The sequence below is a fragment of the Physella acuta genome, unplaced genomic scaffold, assembly GCF_028476545.2.
Source record: "Physella acuta isolate Inbredline_101_S28 unplaced genomic scaffold, ASM2847654v3 ptg000812l, whole genome shotgun sequence".
NCBI classification, from domain to species: domain Eukaryota; kingdom Metazoa; phylum Mollusca; class Gastropoda; family Physidae; genus Physella; species Physella acuta.
Window position 1 is genome coordinate 312,563 of NW_026732330.1, and position 19,269 is coordinate 331,831.

General features: G+C 35.6%; 2 pseudogenes; both read left to right on the forward strand.

Moving 5' to 3' along the window:
• The first annotated feature begins 4,865 nt into the window (after nt 1-4,865).
• LOC131951428 (uncharacterized) lies at nt 4,866-5,019 on the forward strand (annotated as a pseudogene).
• Nucleotides 4,951-14,255, forward strand: LOC131951420 (glycerol-3-phosphate phosphatase-like; annotated as a pseudogene).
• Nucleotides 14,256-19,269: the final 5,014 nt, after the last annotated feature.

Here is a 19,269-nt window from a genome sequence, read left to right on the forward strand (position 1 = left end):
ATATATTCATTCAGATGATAGCAAAGAAGAGCTGCTATTTTGTGAAGATATTATGGAGAAAATGAATACGTTATTTTGAAACTGGATGATTAATATATGGTTTGTATGGATAGTGTGCACTCTATGTTTGGGTCCAAATCGGGCTTACAGAAAAAAGTAAAAGATTTAGCTCCCAGCCAAGGAGAATCCACTGCATGATTCACCGGTATGCCCTCGCCTGCAAGACTCTTTCGACTCCATTGCTAATAAAAGTCGTACATTATATAAAATCTGTAGCCCTCCCTAAACACTTGTCTGTTTAAAGAACTGTGCCAAGTCACTGCAGTACACTGTGTTTTTTTTTTTTATTGAAAGAGGAAATCAATTTATTCTTGAAAGTTCAAGGGAAACAAGACATTTTGATATACTTTAACGACATGGTGTGGTTGGAGAGAGTATGATACCTAGCAGATCTATTCGAACATCAACATACAAAATGAACGAATATTATCTTTTCATGATAATATAGGGATATTTATGTCAGAGCTGCTAAATGTGCGAAGAAAAACAAATCTTGGAAATATTCTCATGTTTGAAAAACTCTGCTGTGTGGTAGATGAATCTGATTTTGAGATAAATAAAAAAAAATGAAATAGGAGAAAACGGACCGCGGCGTTACTTTGTCTGAGCTGAAAGAAGGGCAAACTGCACTAACACGTAACCCATTCTCTGCGTCCCTTTATGTTGCCAACGTTTCCGCCGAATTACAAGATGAATTCTTAAATATGCAGAATGACTCCGGAATGACTCCGCGTCATATGAAAAAGTGCTCACATTTTTTGTGTAGTGCTCACCATTTATACCCAAAATTGAAATTGATTGCCTAGCGTGTTTTAGTTCCTATTGTGTCTACATATCTTTGCGAGAATAGATTTTCAACACTTTTCTAATTAAAAACAAAATATAGAAATAAATTAAATGATAAAATGACATGAGATTTGCGTTAACAAAAACTAAACTGCAAATGTTGAGGCTAGTTAATAGCACAACATTTTACTCATGGTATTAAAACAGTTATCAGGATTTATTCATTTTGATAATCTACAATTAAATCATACTTTAGTCCTTATAAACTTCCTTATAAATTTTGACTTTTTATTTACATGGAAGTTGCGGGTCACTTACTTTCTGTAAAAGGGGGTAACACTCGAAAAAGTTTGGGAACCACTGACTTTATAAGATCTAGGCTAAATCCCCCATTCAAAAGGGTTTACAAGCGCCACAAATGTGATGTTATCTGCAGCCTATTGTAAACCAATAGCACGACACCTTAGGAACTACAATGTCCTTAGATCAAATATGTTCAGACGTTTAGATTTCCATTTCGGATAGAGCCCTACAAACTTTTGACTTCTGTGTATTACTCTAAAAAACTACTCTAAAAAAAGAGATCAGCACTTGGATGATTAAAAAATACAGTAATGTTTTCACTCAAGAAAGTATTACAGTACACTCGTTTTAGCAAATTACCTATTTCAGTAAACCATATAATAAGTAATCATTATAAATCCCAAGATTTACCGCACCGGATGACACGTATTAAAAAAAAATGACAAGATGAATAGAATGCATATTTTTTTGCCAGTTCAATAGATGTATAATTATATTCAAAAAGTATTGTAAGTACATAGTGACGATCCCAATGTGGGGGTTGTGTGACACCATGACGTAAACATGCATTCTATCGAGGAAACAAGGCTACATCCAGCTTTATTAACAACCTACCATAGATTTACATCGTAAGAATTAAATGTGAACACTTTAGAGCTTTTACCGGGGTGGGGGGACTATGAGGTGCCGCACCGGTTGACACCCGACCTAGCGTTGTATTTGAATGGATTACGAAAATAAAATGACCTATGTATGTTTTTATTTCACCTGTCTGGTTTTTAATCCAAACTCACATCATAACATTAACTGTAATCATAAAAACATGTAGTAGGCTATACGTGTATATGTTGGCTAAATGCATTTATAGCACAAGTAATTCCGGGTAAAACATGCGTAGAACGTATGCAGTTGTTTGTAAAACAGGTTTTGTGTACATGTAATTCCTGTTAAAATAATAATGCTGAAGTAATTCATGTTAATAGTAGCATTGGTTTCATAACGAATGTTGTTATGCTCAGGTGACGAGTTAATGTTGGAACCAGGCACACCACAAATTAAAAACAGAATCCACAGTTCACTTATAACAGTTAAATATAATCTTGTAACTTCTACAGAGAAACAGTGAACATTGAAACGAAAACCACAAACTACATGCTACCCTAAAGTGACGATACCACACACTGCCTACATACTAGAGTTCACACACATCTTTCCTCGCTTGCACACCACTACAAGGGGAGGCCACTCTCACACACACTTTATATAAACAAATACATCACAATGTTTTATTTATTTATCAAAATTAAGTCATTTATAGCTATTCGCATCTTCAACAAAACAAGTGAATTTTTTTTTCGAAACAATCCACTTCTTCAAGCAAGACGCACAGAACAAGACGTACGCATACACAATTAAAAAAGAAAACTCTACTGTCATTGTAAAATAAACTATCTATTGCTAATTTTCTTACCCCTTCTTTCTTCCATATAATCATGTTTGTTATGGCAGGCAACTAGACACTACACATTTATGGCCAAACCTAAAAAAGGAAAATTTCCATTTTTACTTTATCGTATATACGAAGTATAGAGAAAATCTTGTAATCATGCAAAAAAAAAACAAAAAAAAAACGACATTTTTACAAATTTCGACGTTTTACACCACAATGATACGAAAAAACATAATTTTGCAATCTTGTCCGTATGTCTGTGTGTCTGTGTGTGTGTGTGACTGTGTTTGTGTAAACACGATAACTTGAGTACCGTTACACCTAGGTAGATGCAATTTCATATATAAGTATTTTATCAAAATCGTAGATCCGTATCAACTCTTGAGCGATTTCCGACAACCGGAAGTGCTACTTTTTTCTACTTTGAATTTTTCAAAAGCAATAACTTGAGTACTATTTCAGATAGATAAATGACATTTTAGACGTAAGTAAAAGATCTAATTCTCTACATTCTTTTAAAATTTTGAGTGATTTCCGTTGACCGGAAGTAGTAATTTTCACTCTTTCCGATTTCTCAAAAATCGCATGTGAATTTATAAAGTACTAATAATATTCCGCACTATTAAGTACATCTTTATTCGGCGTTCGCTTGGTGCGCAATTCTTTTTTCTTTCAGATTCTATTCTATTTTAAAAAGTTTAAGTATCTAAAATTGATTAAAAATCATAACTATATCCCGAGTTCCCATCCCCTGTTGTTTCATATAAGAATAATTGAGAAAGTTTAGGGGAGATCACTCCCGGTTTATTTTTAAATGTTTTTTTACATTCTCATATATACAAAGTATAGAGAAAGTCTTGCAATCGTGCAAAAAAAATAAATAAATAAAAATCGATAAAAAAAATCGAGATTTTTTTTTTTGCAAATCTCGACTCTTTACACCTCCCTGAGTCGGAAAAACAGTTTTTGCAATCTTGTCCGTATGTCTGTATGTGTCTGTGTTTGTGTATGTGTGTATGGTAACACGATAACTTGAGTACCGTACAGCTAGTTTGATGAAATTTTATATATTAGTATTTTATCAAAATCGTAGATAAGTATTAACTTTTGAGCGATTTCCGATAAACAGTTGTGGTACTTTTTCTACACCGAATTTTTCAAAAGCCTATATCTTGAGTACTATTTCAGATAGATAAATAAAATTTCACAAGTAAGTAAAAGATGTTTTTCTCTACCTTCTGTCAAATTTTGAGTAATGTCCGTTGGCTGGAAGTAATAATGTACGCTATTTCCGATTTCTCAAAAAAACTAATGTAAATTTTTAAAGTACTAATACTATTGTGCACTTTTATGCACATTTTATTTGGCGTTCACTTGGTGTGCAATTCTTTTTCCACGAGATTGTATTCTGTCAAATTTTGAGTAATGTCCGTTGGCTGGAAGTAATAATGTACGCTATTTCCGATTTCTCAAAAAAACTAATGTAAATTTTTAAAGTACTAATACTATTGTGCACTTTTATGCACATTTTATTTGGCGTTCACTTGGTGTGCAATTCTTTTTCCACGAGATTGTATTCTATTTTCAAAAGTTTAAGTATTTAAAATGGATTAAAAATCATGTCTATATCCAGATCTCCCATCCCCTGTTGTTTTATATAAGAATATTCGAGAAAGTTTTGGGGGAGATCACTCCTGGTTTATTTTAAATGTAATCCTTTTTTTTGTTGATAGAAAATTCAACATGTGGCCATCCACAATGAACCGAACCCCACCCACCCCCTCTACCCCTTTTCCGCACGCGAGCATAAAAGTCGATATTTTGTGGAAAAAACGTTACACAAAACAAGAACGTAATAAAAAGAATAAGGTTTTACTTCTGTTCAAAAATATTTTTCGCATCTGCTAAGCACATATTAAATGACATCGAACAATCATTCTCATAAAATAGTTTAAAAAGGGAAACAACTTACAAGTACATTCATTATATGAATCTGAACCTGAAAACATACAGACACCAAATATAAAAATCAAATTGTATCAATTCATTTTGCAAAAAAAAGTAGTTTAATTTTAGTTAAGACATTGTATGTAATTATCCTCGTTGTCGCATAAAATTTGTATCGCATTGTTTATGTGTTAACCTTTAATACGCTACATATGGTAAGGCTGTAAATAAAGTCACTAATTTTCAAGTTCATTTCCACTTCAATCGTATTCTCTAAAAATTTAATTTGATTTTGACAAACACAAATAAACATAAACATATCGCTTCTCGGCCTTTTGGCTAAGATCAAAGTGTAGTATCTGTTATGGATGTGTACTTACGTACCGGTAGTCTTTTTCGTTTTAGAATTAAAGTTTAATGAGAATATTTAGGCCTCAACTGTTTAGATTTCAAGCCAAAATGACTCAACTTATAGATGCAAAGAAAGAAAAAGAAATAATAAATTCTGTCTATAATTTTTTGTTTGATTGTGACGGAGTGTTGTGGGATGGAACTGCCAAAATTGAGGGAAGCTTAGAAACAATACTGAAGCTAAAAGAACTGGGTAAAAAAAAGTTTTCTATGTAACAAACAACAGTGCGAAAACTGGTGCTGATTATATGGTAAAGTGTAAAGAATATGGATTTCCAGCGGAAGAGAATGAGATAGTTTGTACAGCTTTTATTGCAGCACAGTACCTTAATACCATTGGGTACAAAGATAAAGTTTATCTTATAGGTAAAGATGATTCTATTGGGAAATAATTACAAAATGCAGGAATTAACTACAGTAGTATATTAGGTCGCTTTTGGTTAGTATTTTTGGCGGAGGTGGGGAGGGTGAGGAACAATGACATATAGTAAAATACTCGGGAGCAGGATGCGCGGGTGGCGCAAAGACATATAGCAAAATACTCCCAGCCTGGCGCATCGGGAGGGTAAGGGTGGGTGAGCAGGATGTGGGGGTGGCGCAAAGACATATAGTAAAATACTACGCCAACTGGGGTTGGCGGAGGTGGTGGGGAAGTAGGTCACCTTTTGGTGACCTTGTGACGTAATCATTGACCTTGTGACGTCATCATTGACCTTGTGACGTAATTAGTGACTTTGTGATGTAATCATTGACCTTGTGACGTCATCATTGACCTTGTGACGTAATTAGTGACTTTGTGATGTAATCATTGACCTAGTTACGTAATGTTAATGCGTTTTAATGAGTTTTAATGAGTTTTTTAAATTTTAATTAATTTTTTATTGACTAGTTACGTAATTTGATTATTTGTTTACTTTTTTAATTGTTTAATTTGTTGTTTACTTGTTGTTTAATTTAATTACTTTGTTTATATTGTGTAATTTTTATTAACGAGTTACGTAATTTGATTATTTGTTTACTTTTTAATTAATTTTTATTGAGTAGTTACGTAATTGGATTTTAATTTTTTTTTTTTTTTTTGAATTTTTAAATTTTTAATTTTATTTTATAATTAGTTAAATTATTATTAACTAGTTACGTAATTTGATTTTAATTACTTTGTTTATTTGTTTATTTAATATATTTCTTTTCTTTGTTGTTTAATTTGTTGGTTTGTTTATTTGCTTGTATGTATGTTTTAAATAAAAGACTAACACTAACGTGGACTTTGTATAGGGACCATTCAGCAACACAATGAACGTTACAAAAATAGAACATCCATTTAACCACATCTGTTACTTATCGATCCGCAATCCTTTGTTGACACACGCCGCGTAGTGATTAATGGATATTATATCGATCGCACCCACGGGACCATCACACCTAATTAAATTGGTTATGCTTCACCGCTTTTATGCGTTGTTCGCCGACCCGATCCCACCGGGGGTATGGTAATTAACGCAAAGCCAGCGTTAAGTGTGGGAACATCTGTTACCATGACACGCGCATCGTAGTGATTAATGGGTATTATATTGATCCAACCCACGGGACATCACAGCATGATGTCCCGCCTAATTACATTTATTATTATGCATCAGTGATTTTTCCCCGCTCGGTTTGATAGGTCATGATGATTAATGGCTTTTTTCCCTACTCGGTTGACGGGTTATGGTAATTAACAACGTACATTAAGTAGCTTTCCGCGAAGCACTTAGGTCATTATGCAACAGCTGTTGTGCGACAGCTGGTGGTGTAATTAGGTTGAGCAACCGGACATTACCTTGTTGGTTTTCTAGTACGCGTATGCTACACGTATATACACATTCACACACACATACACTAAATTAGAACAAAAATCTTCTTATATTTTATTTGTTTATTAACGTTTTTCCAATTCATCAAAGGCTTTTAAAATTTGATTTTAATTTTTTAAATTTTAAAATTTGATTTTAATTTTTTAAATTTTTAAATTTTTTAAAATTATTATTTTTAAATTTTATTTTTAATTGTTGTTTACTTGTTGTTTAATTTAATTACTTTGTATAATTTATTTGTTTGAAATTCATTTTAATTAGTTTGCTTTTAATTTCTTTGTTGTACGCCGTTTGAAATAAAAGACTAACACTAGCGTGTACTAGAAAGTGTCATTGTGTATAACATCCATTTAACCACAGCTGTTACTTATTAGCGACAGCTTGTACTTATCGATCCGCCCGTGATCCTCCCCGGCGCTCCCCGTGGTTGCTTAATAGCGGGCGGGCTCACTGAAGCGATCACAACAGGTAATTAATCGAAGCCATTAAGTCCCTCTACGCGTTAAGTGTGGCGACAGCTGGTGCTGTAATTACTCACGGCTCTCGGCTTTTTTCATTAGACTACAGCTGTACATGAACTATGTTCACATATCGTACGCCCGGTCATTCTTTGAGCAAATTAAAAAAATTTTGTTTCCACATGTCCTGCGAACCGTCCCTGGCTATGTATGAAAGATTAATGGTTGTAACTATTCGCTTATAGCGAGGGTCAGCGAAAACAAAAAATATATTTAAGGGTCGGAATTTTCTTTCAACCACCGTTAAGTCAGGTTTTGAGACGAAACGAAGTCTCGGTAGGTTCGTGTTTTTTAATGGGCGACAGGGCGACTTGGTGCGTTGGTACGTAGGTATGCGGGGTAGACATGTTTTTTACAAGTCTGGAAAAGTAATTACGTTTTTATGACCGTTCCGATTTTCTTTTGATCTGACCACCATTTGACCACACTGAGCCAGATAAATTTAACAATTGTCGCAGCGGGGTTTATTTTAAGTGCACCCCGTGCACGCTTGTTTACATTTTAAAAGACGTGTCGCGTGTCTTCCCCTTACGGCTTCCCTAATAGAGAAACGAGAGGAAAGACAACTGTTCTAAAATTAGAACAGCCTTGTCTACAGACACGAGTATCGTCCCTTGTGAAAAAATTCGCGTCAGAATCCTTAACTAAACAGTCAATTTCTTTAAAAAGTTAAAAAATAAGTTAGGAAGACAAGGGTTAACAAAATATATATCTTAGTCTTGCAGCAGATTACCTTCCCATGTTCGCTTTAGTATTACAGTTTTCATCAATCTTCTTTTTGACTTGAACTTCTTTAATTTTTAAGAAAGTTAACTTATACATAATACATTACGGCTAATGACAATTTTTTTTATTTTTACCACTCAATGTATTTTCTTTTTCTATATCTTACATTGTCATCTTAATTTTTGATCACCTTAGGTGGTGGTAAGGTGGTAAGGTGGTGGTAAGGTGGTGGTAAGGTTGTGGTAAATTTGCTTAAGGTGGTGGTAAGGTGGTAAGGTGGTGGTAAGGTGGTGGTAAGGTGGTGGTAAGGTGGTGGTAAATTTGCTTAAGGTGGTGGTAAGGTGGTAAGGTGGTGGTAAGGTGGTGGTAAGGTGGTGGTAAGGTGGTGGTAAATTTGCTTAAGATTATAAACTTCAAGTTTTAAAAAACAACAACGTTATAGTACGTCGTGTCAAATGACACACCGTTTAAAATGTCTACATTTAAAGTTCACCAAAATAATGACGTAAAAACTAAATATGATATGACGTTAGCATACATATCATTCAATCTAATCACTCTAAAGTACAAATCAATAATTTTTATTGATTAAGGGGCTGGGTGAGTTATTTTTATTCGGGTGCCCAGGGAAGGTTTGGAGTTGGTTGGTGAGTTATTTTTATTCGGGTGCCCAGGGAAGGTTTGGAGTTGGTTGGGACAGAATTTATACACGACTCGGTGACGTTTTCACCGAGGCAGGTTGGAAGCTAGACCATGCATGTTTTGGAATTGTTAGGGGTCGAGTCTATAGTAGGGTCGGGGGAATTTTGTTAACACAGAGGGCTGTTTCGAAGTTGGTACATCCACGTTTTAGAATTGATAGGTAGAGAGACCATACTAGGGTCGGTGAAGTTTTCACCGAGGCAGGTTACAAAGTTGGGACAGACATGTTTAGGAATTGTTGGCAGTTGAGTTCATACTAGGGTCGGAGATGTTTTCACCGAGGCAGGTTGCAAAGTTGGTACATGCATGTTTAGGAATTGTTGGTAGCCGAGTTCATACTAGTGTCGGTGAAGGTTGGTTTTGAACTCGGAACATGCATGTTTTGGAATCGGTAGGTGTAGAGTCCATACTAGGGTCAGAGGAGTTTTTGTTAACACCGAGGCAGGTTGCAAAGTTGGTACATGCATGTTTAGGAATTGTTGGTAGCCGAGTTCATACTAGTGTCGGTGAAGCTTGGTTTTGAACTCGGAACATGCATGTTTTGAAATTGTTGGTAACCGAGTTCATACTAGGGACGGGGTGTTTTCACCGAGGCAGGTTACAAAGTTCGTACACGCATCATTGGAAATGTTAGGGTGAGTTAAACTAAGGTCGGTGAAGTTTTCACCGAGGCAGGTTACAAAGTTGGTACATGGATGTTTAGGAATTGATGGCAGTCGAGTTCATACTAGGGTCGGGGAATTTTGTTAGCACTGAGGCAGGTTGGAACGATGGTACATGCATGTTTGGGAATTGTTGGTAGCCGAGTTCATACTAGTGTCGGTGAAGGTTGGTTTTGAACTCGGAACATGCAAGTTTTGGAATTGTTGGTAGCCGAGTTCATACTAGTGTCGGTGAAGGTTGGTTTTGAACTCGGAACTTGCATGTTTTGGAATCGTTAGGTGTAGAGTCCATAGTAGGGTCGGTGAAGTTTTCACCGAGGGTGGTTTCAAAGTTAGTACAGGCATGTTTTGGAAGTGTTAGAGGCCGAATTCATACTAGTGTCGGTGAAGGTTGGTTTTGAACTCGGAACATGCATGTTTTGAAATTGTTGGTAACTGAGTTCATACTAGTGTCGGTGAAGGTTGGTTTTGAACTCGGAACTTGCATGTTTTGGAATCGCTAGGTGTAGAGTCCATAGTAGGGTCGGTGAAGTTTTCACCGAGGGTGGTTTCAAAGTTAGTACAGGCATGTTTTGGAAGTGTTAGGGGCCGAGTTCATACTAGTGTCGGTGAAGGTTGGTTTTGAACTCGGAACATGCATGTTTTGAAATTGTTGGTAACTGAGTTCATACTAGGGACGGGGGCGAGGGCGGCGGACAAAGTTGTCGATGTAGGTAGGGTGCAAGAGATATTCAACGAGGAGTGGTGTCTACAAGTTATGTATCCCAGTCTGTTGGAGTGGTTTCTAGGGGGTTGTGATATTAGTTGAATAAATATTTGTCTGTAGGATTGTCATACAGCCTTTGTCTCTTAAATGGAATAGGTATAGTGTGGGTAGTAGTACGGTCTGTTTATCTAGCGGTTGGTATTGAGGTTAGTGTGATGACGCAAGGTTGGATGGGAGAAGGGGGAAGGGGTTGCGGACAAAGGGAAGGGGAAGGGCGAATAGTGATAAAAATAACTCACCCAGCCCCTTAATCAATAAAAATTATTGATTTGTACTTTAGAGTGATTAGATTGAATGTTATGTGTGCTAACGTCATATCATATTTAGTTTTTACGTCATTATTTTGGTGAACTTTAAATGTAGACATTTTAAACGGTGTGTCATTTGACACGACGTACTATAACGTTGTTGTTTTTTAAAACTTGAAGTTTATAATCTTAAGCAAATTTACCACCACCTTACCACCACCTTACCACCACCTTACCACCACCTTACCACCTTACCACCACCTTAAGCAAATTTACCACCACCTTACCACCACCTTACCACCACCTTACCACCACCTTACCACCTTACCACCACCTTAAGCAAATTTACCACCACCTTACCACCACCTTACCACCACCTTACCACCTTACCACCACCTAAGGTGATCAAAAATTAAGATGACAATGTAAGATATAGAAAAAGAAAATACATTGAGTGGTAAAAATAAAAAAATTGTCATTAGCCGTAATGTATTATGTATAAGTTAACTTTCTTAAAAATTAAAGAAGTTCAAGTCAAAAAGAAGATTGATGAAAACTGTAATACTAAAGCGAACATGGGAAGGTAATCTGCTGCAAGACTAAGATATATATTTTGTTAACCCTTGTCTTCCTAACTTATTTTTTAACTTTTTAAAGAAATTGACTGTTTAGTTAAGGATTCTGACGCGAATTTTTTCACAAGGGACGATACTCGTGTCTGTAGACAAGGCTGTTCTAATTTTAGAACAGTTGTCTTTCCTCTCGTTTCTCTATTAGGGAAGCCGTAAGGGGAAGACACGCGACACGTCTTTTAAAATGTAAACAAGCGTGCACGGGGTGCACTTAAAATAAACCCCGCTGCGACAATTGTTAAATTTATCTGGCTCAGTGTGGTCAAATGGTGGTCAGATCAAAAGAAAATCGGAACGGTCATAAAAACGTAATTACTTTTCCAGACTTGTAAAAAACATGTCTACCCCGCATACCTACGTACCAACGCACCAAGTCGCCCTGTCGCCCATTAAAAAACACGAACCTACCGAGACTTCGTTTCGTCTCAAAACCTGACTTAACGGTGGTTGAAAGAAAATTCCGACCCTTAAATATATTTTTTGTTTTCGCTGACCCTCGCTATAAGCGAATAGTTACAACCATTAATCTTTCATACATAGCCAGGGACGGTTCGCAGGACATGTGGAAACAAAATTTTTTTAATTTGCTCAAAGAATGACCGGGCGTACGATATGTGAACATAGTTCATGTACAGCTGTAGTCTAATGAAAAAAGCCGAGAGCCGTGAGTAATTACAGCACCAGCTGTCGCCACACTTAACGCGTAGAGGGACTTAATGGCTTCGATTAATTACCTGTTGTGATCGCTTCAGTGAGCCCGCCCGCTATTAAGCAACCACGGGGAGCGCCGGGGAGGATCACGGGCGGATCGATAAGTACAAGCTGTCGCTAATAAGTAACAGCTGTGGTTAAATGGATGTTATACACAATGACACTTTCTAGTACACGCTAGTGTTAGTCTTTTATTTCAAACGGCGTACAACAAAGAAATTAAAAGCAAACTAATTAAAATGAATTTCAAACAAATAAATTATACAAAGTAATTAAATTAAACAACAAGTAAACAACAATTAAAAATAAAATTTAAAAATAATAATTTTAAAAAATTTAAAAATTTAAAAAATTAAAATCAAATTTTAAAATTTAAAAAATTAAAATCAAATTTTAAAAGCCTTTGATGAATTGGAAAAACGTTAATAAACAAATAAAATATAAGAAGATTTTTGTTCTAATTTAGTGTATGTGTGTGTGAATGTGTATATACGTGTAGCATACGCGTACTAGAAAACCAACAAGGTAATGTCCGGTTGCTCAACCTAATTACACCACCAGCTGTCGCACAACAGCTGTTGCATAATGACCTAAGTGCTTCGCGGAAAGCTACTTAATGTACGTTGTTAATTACCATAACCCGTCAACCGAGTAGGGAAAAAAGCCATTAATCATCATGACCTATCAAACCGAGCGGGGAAAAATCACTGATGCATAATAATAAATGTAATTAGGCGGGACATCATGCTGTGATGTCCCGTGGGTTGGATCAATATAATACCCATTAATCACTACGATGCGCGTGTCATGGTAACAGATGTTCCCACACTTAACGCTGGCTTTGCGTTAATTACCATACCCCCGGTGGGATCGGGTCGGCGAACAACGCATAAAAGCGGTGAAGCATAACCAATTTAATTAGGTGTGATGGTCCCGTGGGTGCGATCGATATAATATCCATTAATCACTACGCGGCGTGTGTCAACAAAGGATTGCGGATCGATAAGTAACAGATGTGGTTAAATGGATGTTCTATTTTTGTAACGTTCATTGTGTTGCTGAATGGTCCCTATACAAAGTCCACGTTAGTGTTAGTCTTTTATTTAAAACATACATACAAGCAAATAAACAAACCAACAAATTAAACAACAAAGAAAAGAAATATATTAAATAAACAAATAAACAAAGTAATTAAAATCAAATTACGTAACTAGTTAATAATAATTTAACTAATTATAAAATAAAATTAAAAATTTAAAAATTCAAAAAAAAAAAAAAAAATTAAAATCCAATTACGTAACTACTCAATAAAAATTAATTAAAAAGTAAACAAATAATCAAATTACGTAACTCGTTAATAAAAATTACACAATATAAACAAAGTAATTAAATTAAACAACAAGTAAACAACAAATTAAACAATTAAAAAAGTAAACAAATAATCAAATTACGTAACTAGTCAATAAAAAATTAATTAAAATTTAAAAAACTCATTAAAACTCATTAAAACGCATTAACATTACGTAACTAGGTCAATGATTACATCACAAAGTCACTAATTACGTCACAAGGTCAATGATGACGTCACAAGGTCAATGATTACATCACAAAGTCACTAATTACGTCACAAGGTCAATGATGACGTCACAAGGTCAATGATTACGTCACAAGGTCACCAAAAGGTGACCTACTTCCCCACCACCTCCGCCAACCCCAGTTGGCGTAGTATTTTACTATATGTCTTTGCGCCACCCCCACATCCTGCTCACCCACCCTTACCCTCCCGATGCGCCAGGCTGGGAGTATTTTGCTATATGTCTTTGCGCCACCCGCGCATCCTGCTCCCGAGTATTTTACTATATGTCATTGTTCCTCACCCTCCCCACCTCCGCCAAAAATACTAACCAAAAGCGACCTAATATACTACTAACTACACTGGGACAGGTCCCGATACATTGGTTGGGAATGGTTACGAAGATTGGCTGAGAGATATTAAATTAGATCGTGAGGTGAAATGTATCGTTGTTGGATTTGACCCCCACATCAGTTACATGAAAATGATTAAGGCAGCAAGTTACCTGACCAATCCTGACTGCTTGTATGTGGCTACCAATGAAGATGGGTCACTGCCAGTCAAAGAGAAAAATATATGTATACCAGGAACCGGTTGTATGGTTTTGCCAGTCACTGTAGCAGCTAACAGACCACCAATCCTTATGGGTAAACCAGAGACAAATATGTTTGAAGTACTTAGGCAAGTTCATAACCTTGATCCATCCAGGTGTATGATGACCGGTGATATAATCAGCACAGACATAGTGTTTGCTAAAAAATGTGGTATTCGCTCCTGTCTTGTTTTGTCGGGGATATCTACCTTTGATGAGATCAACACACCGGAACGAGCAGGTCCCAAAGCTGAAAGTGATAAACAGCCAGATCATCATGCACAAAAGCTGGCCGACTTTGGAAAATATCAATAACATCTTATTTTAGAATGTAATTCAGTAATTCATAATTTGTGAACTCGACAGTACCAATGCTGTCACTGAAAATATTTGCTTTAAAACACTAAAACCCTCCTTTCCCCCAACCCCCCCCCCCCCACCTCCGTGAAAGCAGCCTCCTCTTAGTTACCTACCCTAAGTTTAAAATAGTTTCAAACTAAATTATCTGCCCCTAATATGCGTCACTAAACCCGGCTCTACGATTGTAAACATTTAGCTCGGCGCGCTTACAGCTTGGTGTTTTCTAACGTCTCCAAGAAGAGAATTATATATACGGATAGATATATACAATTTATGTTCTTGTCTTTAAAACTACGAAATAAATTATTATTACAATTTAAAATGTTTAAAATAAATTTATAAAAAATAAGGTAAAGACAATCAATACATATTAATTACATGTTCTGAACGTTTAATCTGGCACGGTTAAGTCAAGATTTCTAAATTAAGGAAACGTGAATATGTATATAACATGTCATGTAATTGCTGTAGAACATATGCATTACAAGTCGTTTGTAATTATATAAAACTATTTGTAACATTTGTTAAAATACATTTCGAAAATATAGTTATTTATGTTTATATATTATCTTTTGCCCTTGCACGTTGTGTTTTTATTTTCAAAGTTTGTTGGAAAATATTAAATGTCATTACTCGTATTTTTTACTTTGAAGAACACATGTACATGTCTTATATACAACTGAACTATTATACTTTGTATTTGAAAGACCAGTATCAACGTATACTATTTTAAAAAAATAGGACCACTTGTTCAGAGTTAAAAGCGTTGATTAGCAAAAAGTCCATTTTATCACGCAATTACGGAAGGGTTGGCACGTGAAATTTGTTTTAGCTCAAATGACTTTGATGTTACCACGCTGGGAAATCAACGAAAAACCGACGGACAATACACTTACAGTTTCGACATGTACGACAAAACCCTTAATCGACCAAACTCCACTATTACCCCCCCCCCCCCCTCCCACCCCACTATATTTACTAATGACACCTTCATTATAACACTTCAAACATTGAGTAAAAAATAAAATATTTCTCTTTTAATATATATATATGTATATATATATATATATATATATATATATATATATATATATATATATATATATATATATATATATATATATATATATATATATATATATATATATATATATATATATATATATATATATATAAACTAGTATTAGATTAGCTAATAACCAATTTTAATAACTTTATTTCCTTAAATAAGAAATATACGATTGAAATTATTCAAGTAGCATTTGTATGCTCCTTTATAATAATTTAAGTGTGTTTTCTATAGTTTTAAAATGGTTTTAAGGTTCTAGAGTCAATGTAGTTCCACCACTGGGCCTTAGTTAGTAAGTGTATTGAATGTACATTATGAAATCGACCCTGTTTTATAAATTACCAAACTTATGTTACACTTAATTAACTCCCATGTTAATGTTAGAAATGAAATCTTTTTTCAAGGGAGTAAATAAGAATAAAAATATATTAGAACAAAAAAAAAAACCCTCACAAAATTCAGCATTTAAATCTATTATCAATAAGTTTATTTTAAAATTGTATACAGTTTTAGATGGAGTAAAAAATTAAAAATGTTTATAAGATATTTTAAAAATATAGTTTATTTTTATTTCTAGTTTATATCATATACCCGTTAAATAAATAGCTTTTATTTTTCTATAAAATACATGTTGTATATTGAAACAACGTTACATACATAAGCCAACAAAAGCAATTGTATATATAAAAAAAAAAAAATATATATATAGTTTTTAAATATAATCAAACCATTTTAACATGGGTTCCCAAGCTGGGGATCGCGACCCCAATGCGAAGATCCCTCTTTTTCGGCTGCGTGAGGGGGAGCGGTTGCGAACGTGTAGACTAAACCCTGGCAATGAAGAAAACAACAACAGATATTTAAAAGAATATCTGAAATTCGGCTTTCCTAACATCACAGGAAACTAATAGAGAAAAACAGTCTATGAAACCAGTGGCGTAGCCAGGATCGTCTCAAGGGGGGGGGGTCCAATTTTTACCCGGGGACAAACTTTCGATTTGCACCCCCCCCCCCTCCCCCCTAACCGCCCCCTGCCTACGCCACTGTATGAAACCTACAAAACTTTAACTTCGTTTTGAGACGAGTCATTCGGAAGACACCAAAAAAGATGTGGAGTTCCTTCGTCGGCATGAAGCTAGTTGCAAACATCAGAGACTTAATCGAACACGAAGTATACTTCAAGAAAACACAGCATTAGTGCAAGCGTAAAATGAAGTCGCATTAGAAATTGCCAGGCAAAAACAGCACAATAGGAACTTTGACTACAGGTACGTTGACCATAGGGGGTTTGACCATATGAGAAATATAAAAAAAAGGCTCACACATTAATAATGAAGATGTACTTGAAAATACATAGCGTATATAAAGGATAAAACAGCATGCCAACAGTATTGTCAAAGAAGTACTACTTGTCCCCCATTACCCAACTTTTAATATTAAACCTTACTATATTTGTTATCAAACGCCCGAAATGGACAAACCACCTGTGATCAAAGAACCCCCCCCCCCCGTTGACAAACCACCTGTGATCAAAGAACCCCCCCCCCCCCCGTTGACAAACCACCTGTGATCACAGACCCTCTGCTGAGAAAACACCTGTGGTCAAACCACCTATGGTCAAAGCCCCGTTATGGTCAAAGCCATTATGGTCAAAGCCCCGTTATGGTCAAAGCCCCTCTGTGGTCAAAGGTCCGCGCACCCTTATAAGCCCATAACCCGCCAATTACACCGAAATAGAAAAAAAAAAGAAGTACCCTTCTCTTTTCAGATAGTTTAACCACCATTTAATTACACATGTTTATGTGCATGTTACAAAATATTGTAATTAGATTTATTATATTATGTATGATTAAACCATCTTAAATGCATGTACTTATCAAATTGTTATTGTTAAGGTAAAATGACGCTGCACATTACATGGTTGAGACCAAAAAAAAAAGAAAAAAAATGCTTTGCCTAAAGAGATATCAGATAACACGCCTTAATTAAAAGTTATGTGTCTACAATAATTATGTCACTCGTTGATTTGTCGACTTTTTTTAGGTTCTTTATACGTAATTGTAAGTTTAATATAAACGATTCAACACATGTATATAATGGCCGCAATCTGCTATGTGTTAGGTAGAGCAGTGGAAAGTTATAAAAACATGTGCAAAGTACGTACATGTATTGATTTAACTATCGCAAGTAATAATAAACATCAACATTGAGGTAACGCCTACCATCCTTATCTCTAGCAAATGATGTTGATGCTAGCTCAGTGGCAGCTGAATCAAAGCCACAACCGTGGACGTCGCAACGTTACACATCTAAGTGGACTGACCTCATCTGTACCCAACAAAAAGAATTCCATTAAAATTAACTAATTCGGACATTTGCAACTTTTACAACCTACACATCAACGCATGCAATTGCAAAAACCACGAACTACTAAGCGTCCTTTCAGTTGCTATAAAAGTTATAGTTATTAATTTGTATCAACGCCTAGATATTCTTTTGTTCAACTAAAAAAAACAACTCAAGTTTATTAGTTACCTTACAGTTAGATATTTAAATAACAGCGTATGTATAATGTACTAGCTTGGTCAGGTGCGTAGGGCTCACGGTCAGCGCAAACTTTGACACAAAAATGGGGGGGGGAGGGGAGTGGAAGGGGAGAGGTGGTTTGTTATGGTAACACGCGTAGCATAAAGTTGAGTAAATGAAATATAATGACGTCACGTGTATTGGACGAATTTACCCTAACCATATAGTCGTTAATAGCTAGACAGCAGCAAATTACTAATCGGAACCAATTGTTTCCAACCGGCCATTTAAAACCAGATGTAAGTGTAAAGCTTGGAGTTAAATTAAAGTGATGTTACGGGCTATTTTATGGAACTCGGTGTTATGTTGTTTTATCAAGTAGTCTGATCTAATTGTTTGATGTAGCTGTCTTATCTAGTCGTAATACATAGTTATCTTATCTAGTTGTCTTATCTAGTTGCCTTAACTCGCTGTAATATATAGTTGTCTTATCTAGTTGTCTTATCTAGTCGTAATACATAGTTATCTTATCTAGTTGTCTTAACTCGCTGTAATATATAGTTGTCTTATCTAGTTGTCTTATCTAGTCGTAATACATAGTTATCTTATCTAGTTGTCTTATCTAGTTGTCTTAACTCGCTGTAATATATAGTTGTCTTATCTAATTGTCTTATCTAGTTGTCTTAACTCGCTGTAATAAATAGTTGTCTTATCTAGTTGTTTTATCTAGTCGTGATATCTAGTTCTCTTATCTAGTTATCTTATCTAGTTATCTGATATAGTTGTCTTATCTAGTCAGAGGCGTAGCGACCCTTCCCGGCGCCCGGGGGCATACTTTCAATTTGGCGCCCCCTTGGGAGCAAATTTTCGATTTACACCCCCCCCCCCCCCCCTCGAACTTTTCATTTGCACCCCCCTCCTCAAACTTTCGATTTGCACCCCCCTCGGACTTTTCATTTGCACCCCCTCAAACTTTCAATTTGGCGCCCCCCCCCTAAGGTCGGCGCCCGGGGACATATGTCCCCCCCGCCCCCCCCCCTCGCTACGCTACTGTATCTAGTCGTAATATATAGTTGTCCTATTTAGTCTTATCTAGTTGTCTGATCTAGTTGTCTTATCTAGTAGTCGTATTTAGTTATCTTTTCTAGTTGTCTTATCTAATTCTGTTATCTAGTTGTCTTATCTAGCTGTAATATATAGTAGTCTTATATAGTTGTCTTATCTAGTTGTCTGATCTAGCTGTAATATATAGTTGTCTTATATAGCTGTCTTATCTAGTTGTCTTATCTAGCTGTAATATATAGTAGTCTTATCTTGCCAATCAATAACACAAAGTTCGTGTGGATAGATAAAAGGTACGAACTATTGGGTAAA